We start from the raw sequence: 14,176 nt of genomic DNA on the forward strand, positions 1-14,176 counted from the left end.
AAAGTGTAATCTAGAATAACCCTTGGCCTCACGTGCTCTCATTCAGGCTGCTGCTACCCGCGGCTGTTCATTTAATGCAGAAGCAGCTCCGTTCTCCTAAGGCAGGTTTGAATCCGTTGCATACTAGCAGTACAGGGACACGGGATTAACACACTGTAAACAAGATTTATCTTATCACAACTCATAGCAATAGGCTGCTATGTAGAACTGTAAATTGTCATGAAGCTGTCTCCGGAATCCTTTCTGCATTCATTTTTATTAGATTTCTTACTGCTTCCTTCAATCATGTTTGCAGATTATTAAAAAGTAAGAGTTTGGGAAAATGCAGTCTTTTGAGCTGTCAACTCTGACACTGCTGCATAGACAGAATGTGTATAAGTAAAACCCCTCCTAATATTTGCTTTAGTATTTTCTGGCACAGTACCGTGTGTAATTGTGCTGTTAGCTGTGAGTCCCCAGGTGAGACTGGAAGTGATTTTGTCTCCCTTATGCTGGGCTGATGACTTCTATAACACTAAAGGAACACTTGTTTGTTAGAAAGTCAGGCTGGGAAAACTACCGACTTGATGTTGAAATCACTTTAGTTTGTTAAATTCTGATCTTCATTTCCATTTTAACACTTCAAACTTTCTGAGTTTGTCAGCCATAAAGCACCTACAGCAACAAAAACAAAGTAGTGGAAAGAACCGGAGAATTACGTTCAAGGCAAGAGAGGAACAGGAGGTTTGTCCACTCCGTGCAGAGGTAAGGGAGGGGGACACAGGATAATGACACTGTGATCGGAGCTCCTCTGTAGCTGCGTGGCAGCTTTGGGAAGTCATGAATTCAACCAAGAGTGGAAGCAGACAGAGCACACCCTGTGAAGTTCAGCGCAGTCGCTTGAGTCTCCTGCTCTGTGTATCTGTGTGCCATAGCCGCACATGGCTTTCTAGCTCCTGCATAGCTTTTGTTCTCTAGAAAGCAGCAGCACTCTGCACCCTCCTTGACAGAAACTTGAAAAAAAAAAAAATTCATCTTGCTTGCTGGGTTTTTATGGGTTTCCCATTCCTGATTCCCAGCTGTCCTTCCTCCAGGGTAGAAGACCACCCCTGTAAGCACCTTTGCCTGCTGTGACTCCTCAGGCATCTCTTAAAAGCTGGACTTTTTCTGAGCCCAGTCAACAGATGTATACAAACCTCCTTACACTGCAAGTAGTGTATCGTTTGTCGTAAGCTGTTAGGAATAATACAATACTGCTTCAAAACAAAATCTAATTAATCACAGGAGTGCAAATGAGTAATTAACTGGAGATAAAAAGTATACTTTTTTGCATGCCTAATTATTGTCAGGTTATTACAATTTGCACAAATGCCTAATTATTGTCAGATTATTACGATTTTCAGAATCTGTTGTGTATCTAAGTCACTTCTGAAAGTGGGAACGCAGCTCCTGTGTCACTTAAACAGCTTTGGAAATGCTATATGCCTGTTCTCGTTTCCTCCATTTTATGTGTTATATACCAGTTCTCACTTCTTCTTTTTCACGTTGAATGGTGAATATGCAGCCGTCTGTAATAGTACTGACTAGCGCAGTGGTGGATCATTAAATATTAGGCCAGTGTTAAACTGGACCAATTGAAATGTGTGTTCTTGCCTGAGAAGGGAGAAAAGAAGATTTTACTGTGCTTTGCAGATGTATGTTTTATGGTAAATGATACTCACATGATTTACGTTAACTTATGAGAGACCAAGTGTGTCTAGTGGTGTCAAGATAATTAGGGAGAAATATTTTATGATTTACAATTACAAGCTCTGTCTTCTTTCAGGAGTGAGGCCTGGATACAAGCAGATAAATTACTCTAGTATCATAATAGGTTTGATCAGATTCATGATATGTGGCTTTATGCATCTTGGAATTCTGAGTGAATTTGCAAAATGGAAAGGGCAACCCCATGTCTTGGGGTGCACCCAAATAAGCAGACCCTTTGAAATACACGTCTCTACCTGTGTTGGGGGGTCTTAAACAGTAAAAGAGCCAGAGGTCTGGTGATATTTCTCAAAGGGGTATTTTTCCAATGGTGTGTGTCGTAGTTCAGCCCCGATCGGGACCAGGCTACTCAGTCTCTCTCTCACTCCCCCCACCCTCCGAGAGAACAGGGAGAGATAAGAAAAAAGGCTCGAGGCTTGAGATAAGGACAGGGAGAGATCCTTAGAGTTACTGTTACGGGCAAAACAGACTTGACCTGGGGAAAACTATTCATTTACTGCTAAAATGATGCGTTTGCTCATCATTTGAAGCTTATTTACAATTTATGTATAAATGCTGTGAGGTGTTCCCTCTTCATTCAGAAGTGTTTGATTGTCATCACCTGGGGTAAGCTGACTTGCATGGCAGAGAACTCCAGCTCCGAAACCGTAGATTGCCGCTGTTTTCACCAGCCAGCTAGTACAATATAGTTTTCTGATTGTTACCACTTAGCTACAAAGACAAATCAATGGGAAAGTCTGACTCCATCTGTTAGCAGTGTTAACCCCGCATATTCCAAAGTCTTGATGCCAGTTAAAAAAACCAACAAACCACACATTCTTAATGAAGAACGTTGGCATCCCTTTATCTCCTTTTGATTTCTGAGTACAGTTTTCCACCTTTTTCCCCCCATCAAATGAAGTGTAGAAGTATATTCTCCCTTTTTAATGTAAGAAAACTGGTGTGTTCAGTGGGTAGCCGTTCTTGTTTCTTATGCTGTGTTTCCGATTCTGCTGCTCCTGCCTGCGGGGTGATCTGGATTAGTAGCTTTCCAATACTTACACGCTTTGTGAAATAGGCTGAAAGCTGTAGGTGTGAGGTACCAGAGACCAATAATGTTACAGGGTTATCCGGATCCAGAAGATTTTTTTTTTTTTTTCTGTTCTCTCCGGTACTCTAAGGAACCACAAGAAACGCTGGGTAGTTTTTGCTCGTCTCTTCCAATCCCTAGTGTTGTTCCTCATGTGTATCTACCGGTACAATGCATTGCTTAGCATTTACCTCTTTTATGTTTAGATAATCCTTATCGGGGCTTTCAGTAGAAGTTTATGTGAGTGCTCAACTTGTTTGGAAACGTTTTCTTTGTTTCATTTCCCTTCTAAAATAATTAATTTGAAAATGCGGTCCGTATTTTCTGTTTCCTGGTCAGTTCTTTTTGCTCAGCCCTCCCAGTGAACAGTATATTTGTGCTTTCCTTTCTGTAACCTGTAAGAAATCTGGAGCAGTATCTGTTCCTCCCAGTATTTTCTTTTTAGTTTTTGTTCTGTGTTGATCTTGTCTTAGTTTGCCTTAAATGTAACAGTAAGCACCTCTCCTAAGAGCGAGTTTCAAAGAATACCAACTATGGCTCAGTAATACTGACTTTATTTTCTGTTCCTTGCTCTTAGGAAACAGTAGAGCTTCAATCTAAGCTAACTAAGTTTCTTTACGTTACAAGGAACATATAAAACATTTTTGAACCTGCTTCTTTAAATCACCTATATTGTTGGTGAGGGGAGGGCTTTGCTTCCAAAAAGCTTTTGTTCGCACTCGAAATTGCTCGTAGCATTTTAAATGTGCACTACAAACTAACAGAGTTTCTCCTTAGCAACTGCTGTCTCTGCCAGTGCACGAGCTGTATTCCGAGATCTGAATATGCAAAATGACTGGGTCAGGCTGTCTTGAGGATATAAAAAATATTGGATGAAGTAAAATTCTGCCTGAAATGAAATTTGCAGAAAATCAAATATCTGTTGTTTAGTTCTAAGCAGATGTTGAAAAGGTTTTCCTGGATGCCGTCCTTATTGATAGTATGTCTTTTGATCTGAAGCCAAGTAACAAATCTGGATGTTAGTCTGGATTTGGAAATTTTCTTTAAGTAAACATATTAGTTAAGTATGTAAATCTGCTTATCGTCACTTAAGGAACGTTGCCAGAGTAAGAAACATCTGGAGCTCCGTATCAGCTAACTTATTAATTCACGTTTTTAGCTTGTTTCATCCAGAGTATTGTAGGATTCTGTTATCTCAATTGCTTAAGTCAGCTTTATCTAAAAGGCAATTAGTTGTAAGTTCTGTTGTTTACACTTAGATTCATACGAAACCCATGGCGTATAGTTTTATGGGCCTAGTTACTTAGCTTTCCAGATCTATTCACAAGTAGGCCGATACATGCTGTGGTACGAGTCAATGGGAGCTAAAATAATCATGGCTTTGAAACACCAGGGCTTGCTTTCACAGGAGACAGATTCTGAAAATTAATTTTTACCGTTTAGGATTATGAATTACATGGTCTGGTTTATTTATCTGAACTCATCACCATGTAATTCCAAGAAAGGATTATTTGACCTATTCTTGATAAGGACATAAGTACAGATATCCATACGGCCTTCTGCCGTCAAGCTTCCTCCTTTTTATAACCACATTTCCCCTTACATTTGAAAAAGGTTCTCAGTCTAGTTCAGTTTTTAAGTCTATAGCAAACCATTTGTATGTTAGCGTTTTCGAACCTGGGGGATGCTGAATGTGTTAGAGAGCTTTGGCTGGCAGAGGTTTCGTTTAACCCATGGCGTGTACCTTGTAGTTACTGAAGTGAGAATGGCTGATGGCTGAACCTTTGTATGTGAGAAACCTAGTAAATTAAGGAAACGTGTTGTTTAAGGAAATGTTGTGTGCTGGTGGTGAGAAATTAGTCTAGATCTCTACACAAAGAACCGTGTTGAAACTGTGAGTCAAGGCCTTAGAACCGCGCCAGCGAGCATGGAGTTGGCCCTTCTGCGTAATTACTGCGGAGCCTACCCAGTTCACTTACTGTGTTTGGCTCTGCGGTTAGTAGGCTGTCAAAAAATGTGCACATATTTGTGTGTGAATTGCACGCACATAATTCTGAAACTCAGGTAGCAAGATTTATTTTAAGAATACAAATATACCTTTGTTTCTTTTTGGTTTTTGCAGTCAAGTTTGGTGCTAATGGTGTTATTGAAGTGAAACCTCGCAGTCCTGCTGCAGTTCAGGAAATGTATGAGCTCCAATCAATATCCTGAACAGAACCAGCCCTTCTGAGGAACTTAGTAACAAGGTAAGATAGTTCAGGTTTGTACCTTAAGATTGAAGCCTGTTTTAGGTGCGAGCTCTTGCAAGAGGATATTTCTGGTTTGCATTTGCTCCAGCAGAAGAGGAGGTAGGCCTGTACCAAAGCATCTTGTGAATCGACTTTTCTCACCCACTGCAGTTCAGTGAGGTCACAGTCCCGTAGCTGTGCGTCACAAGTGTTGGCCTTGTGTCCTTGAGCAGATGGTACCCCAATTTGTGATGACGTAGTGCTTGATGTGGCGTCTGCTGATTAATGTAAATGCAGTCTTTCAGACACACCGTAACAATCAGCATTGCTGTTTTAATAACTTCATTACATGTGATGGCTTTGGAGCAAGGATTGCTTTGCTGCTGTCTGTGCTTGTCATTGTGGAGGGATTCAGAGTTTGATTTCCTCGGTGCTGCCATACAAGAAAGCTAAATAACAATATTCTTAGCAATTTGGAAATATAAGTCAGATGATGACTTCAGTTTCTAAAGATAATTTTCTGTCTTGTTCTTGCTGTTGCTCTGAATATAGAAAGCTACATTGGGGAAAAACAGTTCATCAGTTTTTGATACATCAAAGGAAAAACAGAAATGTCTTGTGGTGAATCCATGAAAGAATTTTAATATTAACTGAGCAAACAAAGCTCATGAGTATGAGGCTCTGTTACTGTTTAAATGATCATTATGTTTCAGTGTTTTAATAAGTGAAAGTTGCTTCACAATATACCTGCTGGGTGAGTTAAGCTGTTCCAAATCTTTTTTTTCTGACTCAAATCAATTAAGAATATAGTGTATCAGTGAATATCATTGTGTATTTATAAATACAGCTGCAGTCTCCCTCTAGAGAGTGTATACATTAGACGAGAAATTTTCCTGAAGGAATAGACAAAATAGAACCGGAGGGCAAGAAATAGCTAGCACAGTGTTGAAAAAGTGTTTCCTACATGAAACACATAGAAAGTGTATTAATTTGTATCACATCCAGTAATTATGCATTGCATTACTCAGCATATCATGTACCTACTTGTTTTATTTTCTTGTAATAAGTTATGTTTCTGTATAATAGATTATAATTTTCTACTTGTCAAGATGAAAAAGCAGGGGGAGTGTAATAATATAAATAAATTTACTCATACAAGAATGTTTCCTATCACTTATTTTTTAAAGGAATCTCAGTGTTAGACTGTGAGAAACCTATCTCATATTATTTGAAAATCTTTTTCACGTTCTTCTCCGTGTTGGAAGGAGCGGTGAGGTCAAAGTAATCTTTTTTTTTATATACAAGCAAAATATATTTAACAGGGAGCATTGCTATTTGCTGTTGTGGTTTTATTTCATTAATGTTATTTCATCTGTGTACAGATGACACACTGGGCTGGGTTTGTAGTGTCTCTGTTATTGTGACTCCATTAACTTCAGGTGAGGTACAGCGGTGTGCACAAGCTGAAACCAGTTCTTTGAATGGGATTATACCCATGTGTGGCTCGTTTGTATTTATGGTGGTATGGACCCTCTCCTCTGTCTCCTGTCTCCCCTTTCTTAAAAAAGCAACGAAGTGTACCCAAATTGTAGGGGAGAAAGCTAATAAATATTACATAAAGGAACAGTTATCTGAAAATAAAGAAGTCTGTGATACGGATAATAGTTTTGCATCTACTTTGGGTGAAAGACCTGAACTGATTGGTGCTCTCCTACCTTATTTGCTCTCCTGGAAGAAGCATAATAGGAGGGGAGTCAGTGTGCTACGGGGAAAACGTAGCTCAGTAGTACACTCCGTTTGTCAGCCAGGCTTGCTGAAAGGTGTGCTGTTGGGAAAACACCATTGCATGGGCAGTGACGGGTCTACGAATACTTTTCCAGCCCCTAAATGATCAATTTTGTGTGTCCATAATCACCAACGTAGCTTTTAGGCTGAAAAGTTTTGACAGAGGTGTTCCAACAACTTCTGTGGAGCACTGCGAAGACAAATACTCTTTCTAATGTCATTGGGGGTTACGGATTGTTGTTTGCTGAGTGAAAATGAGAATGCTTTCACTCACACAGAACACAGAATTTCATCACATTCATATATCTTGAATAAACTGTTGAAAAGGAAGATATTTGCTGGAATTCAAATTTCCTTGGGTTCTTGTGGTGATAATAGGCCATCTTTCTCTGATGTGTCACTCAGCAGGTGTCAGCACTGAAGATGCAGATCTAAAATTTTCACATGGCGTTTTCTCTGTTATATTGTTATTTTTTAAGAATAATAGATAGTGTGTTTTGTTGAATCCAAGGGAGAAACTTGTGGTGACTGTAGAATGTGATTCTGTAGAGGAACAATGTGTAGTAGCAAATAGCCAGTGAATCATACTTTCCAAACAGAAAATGGCATATAAAAAAGATCAAGGTTTATTATGCCTCACTTACCATCAAAGAAAAATGTACCGGCAGATGCAGTGTTAGCAACTTCGTGGTGCACTGTTCACTTTCGCACAGCAGAGGAATGACTGTCATTGATAGACTGGTCAGACAGACTAGAACAAAATAATATTTATCTTTTACAGATCAAGGATTCACTTGCTTTCTTTTCCAAGAAAAACATGAAAGCTGGAATGAAGTTCTACTGGCAGTGATGAACCTCCATTGTCAATAGCAGGCAAATGAGTAGTGGAGTGACAGAAGGTAAGCTCAGTGCTCGTCTTTAATATTTTAGAGCGAAAAGGCATGAAAATCTTCCGAGTCACTCGTACTTTTAAGAGAAAGACTGAGCAAGTCTCAGTGTTCAGTATCAAGTGATGAAGCCAAATGATATTGCAAAGTTTACCGCATGGAACAAAATAATGGAACTGCTCAGTGTATCTCGGGGTGTGTGCCATGGGCTCAGCAATACAGAAAATAACCACGAGGTTGTCCTTCTACCTTCTTTTCTCCTTCTTGCTGGATGGTATTTTTCTCTGTGGTATATCTAATCACTCATGTGTTTTTGTGGGACGTTCCTCGGTTTGGTTCAAATATTCCTGAAAACCACAGGTTATCTTTGTACGTTAGAGAAGAGCCCAACGACATTGGTAGAAAAGATCTTTGGTCCACACGCCTTTCCCCCCAGTTAAACAGTTTTAGTGCAGGAGGAATGCCACGGTGAAATGTTAGTGTAAGGATAGACTTTGATTGTCTTCCAATCTCTCAATTTTCTTGACATAAAAAGTACCCTGCCTGCATAATGTAATGTAAAATTTGGAAACAAGGTAATTCCTAAAAAATAAATCGGAGAGCTGGGTCCCTGCTTTGGTTTGATTACAGCAAAGTGTTGAAAAAAATCTTTGCCTTAGAGTTCCTACTGTGCAGACCAACTCATCTCCTTGTTCACGTTGGTGCATTTATTTTATAATACCAAAGGTAAACAGGGGCTAGAGAACTGAATCCAGTGATAGCTCCAATGGGTACTCACTCTGTTTACAGTAGGAAGAGGCAACAACTTAAAACTATGTGAAACAAGCAGAAGACAAAGTTGGTGGTCTTATAAATCTAGTTTTATCCAAAAATTTCAAAGGCAGAAAAAAATTTTCTTTAAATAAATATCCATTATTCTTAAAAAAAATTAGAGCACTTCAGAAAATTAAGGGAAAAGGTTTTGTTTCCTGCCATGCTCTCTAAAGTGGCCTTTGCAATGAAGAAATTCAGTATAGGAAGCAACTTTTCTGATGAGAGCTTAATAAACAGTAAGCTAATTTGCAAACTATTAAAATCACGATAGCCCTGTTTGAACGCTGATTCTCGACTGTACTCATCTGATAGAGTTCGTTTGTTGCAGTATGGCAGTGTCCTTCCAATGTATGTTGTCACATCTCTGATAAACTGGAGTTGAGAGCGATGACAAAACCAGAAACATCTGGGGAATGAAACCAGAAAGGCTACGTGTCAGATCGCAATCAATGGCTCACTTAGGGCAATTACGCTTAGGAAGTGAAAGTAGTTCTGTGATGTAATTTGCAGCTGATCAGGCTGGTGAAGGGAGTCAACGCTGCTTCCCTCAGGCCATTGTGGAGATGTCTGTGCAGATGTCTGTCCCAGAAATGCCACACATTCAGGAGAAGCTGTCAACTCCCCGAGGTGCCCCCCACTCCAGATGAGATAGAGGAGGGCACGTGCCCCGCGGCGGTGCCATCCATTAGAGCAATCTGTGTACGCCACACTGTAAAGAAATGAGCAAACTGGAACAGAATGGAACACGAATTGTAAAGCTCAGAGAAGTTCTCCTTCCAGGCGGTTTAAGCTTCCTAGCTCAGTCCAGTCCTGACACCTCTCCAGTGACACATAACTTACTCCGTTTTGCCAGGTCTGTCCTTTCCCATTTGTTCAAGTTTACTTTTTTTGTCATTTCAGCTTAGCCCGTTTTCCTTCCCTACGCTTTCCAGTGCAATTAACTTAGTGATTGTGCTCCCTTCCTTTTCACATCATGTCAACTAATCACTGGCCTGTATTTCTCCTGCCTCAGCTTGGCTAAACTTTCTCCTGCGTAACAATTTAGCTTTATGCTCCCGCTCCTCTTAGTGCCCCCCCTCCATTATTATTTATTAATGGATTGCACAACCCTTCACCAAGAACCTTGACGTGTCTTAAAGATGTTCAGTAATTAAGCCCCACAATGAGCCTATAAAGGCTGCAATTATATTCTCTCTTTACCAGATGGCTAACCAGGAACAGACAGAAGTTAGGTAAATTGCCCTGGGTTAAAAGTTGGGGAAAGGCAGCGCTGGGAATAGAATCTGGAGTCAGTTAAGTTTCTTTGCCAAAACCTCGTGGTGCTACAAAGTACATACACCAGCTGTTGGGGAAGCGCTGTGCTGGCCTGGAATTGTCCTTTTCTAGTTAAGAGCTTAAGATCTATTATTGAATAGATTTTCGAACTCAGTCCTTGCCCTTTTCTTTCCTAAGGGGACAACAGAAACATCTGAACTTGTAAACCGAAAATAAATGTTTGCGCATGGTTTCAAGTCTCTACTAGTTCTTAGTTTAGTGTGAGGTCTATGCATAGCTGGATTTTTTTAATTCTAAAACGTGTGTTAACAGCAAAACTGTTTCAAGAAGAGAAAGTCCTTGTCTATCTATCAATCTATCTGTCTGTCTGTCGCAGTGTGAGCCAGTCAGACAGCCTGTCCATAGCATCAAAAAGCCAGGCTAGATTTGTTATCTGTGGGACCATCTGGGCTCCATACTGAGTTCTCTGTCACCATTAAACAGATGAACCACACTTCGTAAATAGTCACTTTAAGGGGTTTTGCTTGTGAGGCTGGCAAATCCTTCAGCAGTCCTTGTAAGAGTAGGTCTTGATGTCCACGTTCATCCTATTGTCGTGTGTATGATCCTCTTTGAGGTGTTGAATATTGAACAGAGTATCACCTGTAGAATATCCCAGGTGCACGGTTTGCAGCACATTTTGGAAGTTGTGACATGATGCTCTAACTATTTTCATGAAATATTTTAGGATTGTTTTAAGCCTTTGCAGGAGGACAGTGTCATATTGCGGATTCATAGTCATTTTGTGATCAATTAATGCACTCTGATCTTGAAATCTCACTGTAGAGCAGGCATTCTTAACTTTCATACTGAGGATTAATCTACGAAGGATGGTTCTTATGATGGACAAAAGTGTTGATTCTCTGCTGCAAGAGCTGGAGGCCCAAACACGATCACTTCTGTAAGGCTGGTCCCATCACTGGGCATTGAGTCCCTGCTCTTGCAGGGACTAAATTGCACCACGCCTGCGTGCAAAATATTGTCATTATTCCATCATAAAAGTGAAGAAATGCCTTTTGGTCGTCTTGCCTTTTGGTTTCTGGTGCCTGCCTTGAACTATTTGTGGGTTCCTGGAGGTGTTCGGTATGAACGCTGAGGGCAACAGTCTCCAAGAGTTTGGCATTCTCAGCACATTTCCGAATTTTCAGGAATTAGCGCGTTCCAGTGTCCAAGGTGGTGCCTTGCAGGCCTAGTTGCAGTGTCTTCCCTAAACTTAGGGGAGCTGCAGATGATCTTTAGGGGCTGTTTGAGGTTTTGGAGCGAGAAAGGCTTACTGCTGAAATACAGATTGCCTCTCTGTTTTGTGGAGGGGGAAAAAAAGCGCCCATCCATATGAAATTGTGCTCATTACTGAGGAAAATAAATTCTTGTCTGTCAAGCAAATGGTCAGACTTGCACATCAATTACTAGGGAAAAACACCACCTGTGTACGCTGATTATTGATTTAATGGAAAGTTTTCAGATACAGGCTCAAATTCTCCACTTGTATCAATTGTATGCTGGAAGAATTCCATTGTTGTCAGCGGAATGACTCCTGAGGTACACTGGTAGGCGTTAGGGTAAATGAGGTGGATGGTATGTTATGGCACACAGCAGGGGTGTCGTTGTAATAGGAGGCAACTTTAACTTTTAAATATGTACTTTATATATTCTTACATGATCAATGTCCCTTTAAATGCTGCTTGAGTTAAATTGAGTACAGTTTTGTTTCTTGTCTTTGTCTCATGTTTGTTGACTTTTTACTCTCCTTACTACTGTCAAAAACATTTTGATGCTATAAATAACAGCGTGGATTAAATACATTCCTTGTGACAAGCAATGTGCAGTGTATTCACTTCCTCCTTCTGGAAGATATATTATCTTTTTTATTCTTTTGAATCTGCACTCTTCCATTATTCTGAAGATCAGTAGAAGTACGTCTCAGACCGAGTTATGAAGAACTGATGTGTCTCTGTGTGTGTATATATGCATATAGATATACATATATTCTGCTTGTGACAGATACGTGCTGGCGCCTGAAAATATCCAGTCATATAAACTACAGTTCTAAGAAAGCTGCAGACTCTGCGGTGTTGTTTTATTTACTAGAGGGGTTCCATATGATGCTGTGATACAAGATCTTGTGTTATGATGAGATTGCATATGATTAATAGAATAAATCAATTAAGTTTTAAGTATTCCTTCTGGCTAGAAAGTTAGGTGCACAAAGAATCACAACTGGAGAGGCCATCGTGCATTGGCTGTACCTCCCTGTGCCCAGGCACTTGAGGAGTTGTGTCCTAATTCTGACCGCAGCCAAGCATTCTGCAGCATGTCTGATGTTCTGGCAGGTAGGTTTGATTTATATGGATGTGGCCCAATCCTTTCCAGGTGTAAGTTGACTTGAGTGAAACTGTGTCTGTTGGCATTAAAGGAAAATTTCACCTACGATGTGCATTATACCCACTGCACAGGGAGACTGATGCTTTTTGAAAATCTGACCTTGTCGTTCCCCGTGGTGCACAGTACAGTAGGAATTCACTTTAAATAAAACCAAGACACACACAGGAGGAAACATCAAGGGCAATTAGGCTTACATTTTAGGTGCAGACGGCAGACATTGTTGTATATTTTTACCGAATACCGTATTAGGCCTGTGATTTGCAGGCAGGAGAAAGACAGAAAGAGTCTTTTGCTGTGTAACTGTCCTAGGGCTCACGGAGTCCAGTGGCTGTGAAGTCTAGTCTCATCTCAGGTAATTCTGTTTTATATTTGTCTTCATTATTGAGCATGCTTCAGATTCTCTTCCTCAGCTCACTGCGGTTTCATTTCTTCATTTCATGTATCGGGGAGCTGGATAAAGTCAGCTCAACTGGCAGCAGAATTTAGACTTTTATTAAGCCAGATAGAAATGATCTCGCTCAGTAATCTGGAAAGATGGGGAGAATTTGTGAGTTTGGCATGTGGTCTTTTTTAATTCCTGTGGATTTCTGCTCTTCTACGTTTCCCTGCAGTTCGGCAGAGTTGTGAACTTGCAGCACGAGTGTCAAACTCCCCTCTAGTGGTTGCTCTGCACTGAGAATAAATATTAATTTAGCTTGATGACAAGTATTTTACTCTGGACTAAAAAAAAAGATGACAATTCATGTGGGATTCTGATGATTGCACATAGCAACATTTACTTTTTGTCTTTCCTCCTCTTTTAATGATTTACTTACTTCCCATGTTGAAATACTGTAATTAAAACATGAATCATTGTCAAAGCAAACAAACAAACAAAAACAAACCCAAAGAATGGTGGCATTGTCCTCTGCAAAAGGCGAACGTGCCACCTATTGGTGATGGCTCTGCATTTCTTGGTGGCTCCTTCCAGCAGGTCAGCAGCAACCTCACAACCAGCGACGGACATCCCTTGTCCCGCACGCCGCGACGGAGCGGCGCGCGGCTCTGTGCCTGGCTGTATTAATGCAGTACTGGTGCGGCAATAATATAAAAGCAAGAATTGAGCAATAAGTGTGAAATAAAGAACTGAGTGTTAAAAATGTGCAAAGAAGGGAGTGACTCATTAAGTGTCATTAAGATTAAAGAGTTCCATTTCTTGCTAACAGAGTTCTCGGCAGCAGATTGTGAAACCAGAAATACACTCGCCAAGGCAGAAGTTTTTTGCTATGTGTGAAGAGGAAAGATATGGTGAACTTGTATGTTTCTCAGCCATCTGAGCTGTAAATTTGCACCTCTCCAATCCTCTCAGAGAATCTGTTAATAACTTTTTGGAAGCTCTTCTGCTTGAATCTTACGAGGCGGTAAGATTGGACCCTGCCTGCACAGGGTCCGTGCGTGGAAAGGGAAAAGCCTAAGGACTTCTGACTTTGCAGACTCCTTTTTGATGGTTTTATTGCCCAGTTTTCAAGAGGAGCCTTCATTCATCCTTTCTGCATATTCAGGGGTGTATTTCTGTTGATTTTACACAGGTAGCTCTGGTCTTCTGTAAGCGCCACTTACAGAAGTAAGTAATTACACTTGTGCATGCAGAAGTGCAGACTATATTTTAAAACTGTACTTCTTCTAATCTAATTTTCTTACGGCTTTTATAGCGGCTACCAATCTTGCCTACTGTCCAGGATAATACTGGTCACTCCTTATGGTACAGTACCACCTCTACTTCATCTTATTGAGTGAAAAAAAATGCAACGGTAATGTTATTAGTTTCCTCAGCCTAAAAAAGAGAAAGTGCTGTTTAGTAAAAATTTTCCATGGAATCGTTAGGGGTGGAAGGAACTGTTAAAGCCCACCCAGTCCAACCCCCCTGCAAGGAGCAGGGACATCTCCAACCAGATCAGGTTGCTCAGAGCCCC

Source organism: Chlamydotis macqueenii, chromosome 13 (assembly GCF_036417535.1).
Source record: "Chlamydotis macqueenii isolate bChlMac1 chromosome 13, bChlMac1.mat, whole genome shotgun sequence".
NCBI lineage: Eukaryota > Metazoa > Chordata > Aves > Otidiformes > Otididae > Chlamydotis > Chlamydotis macqueenii.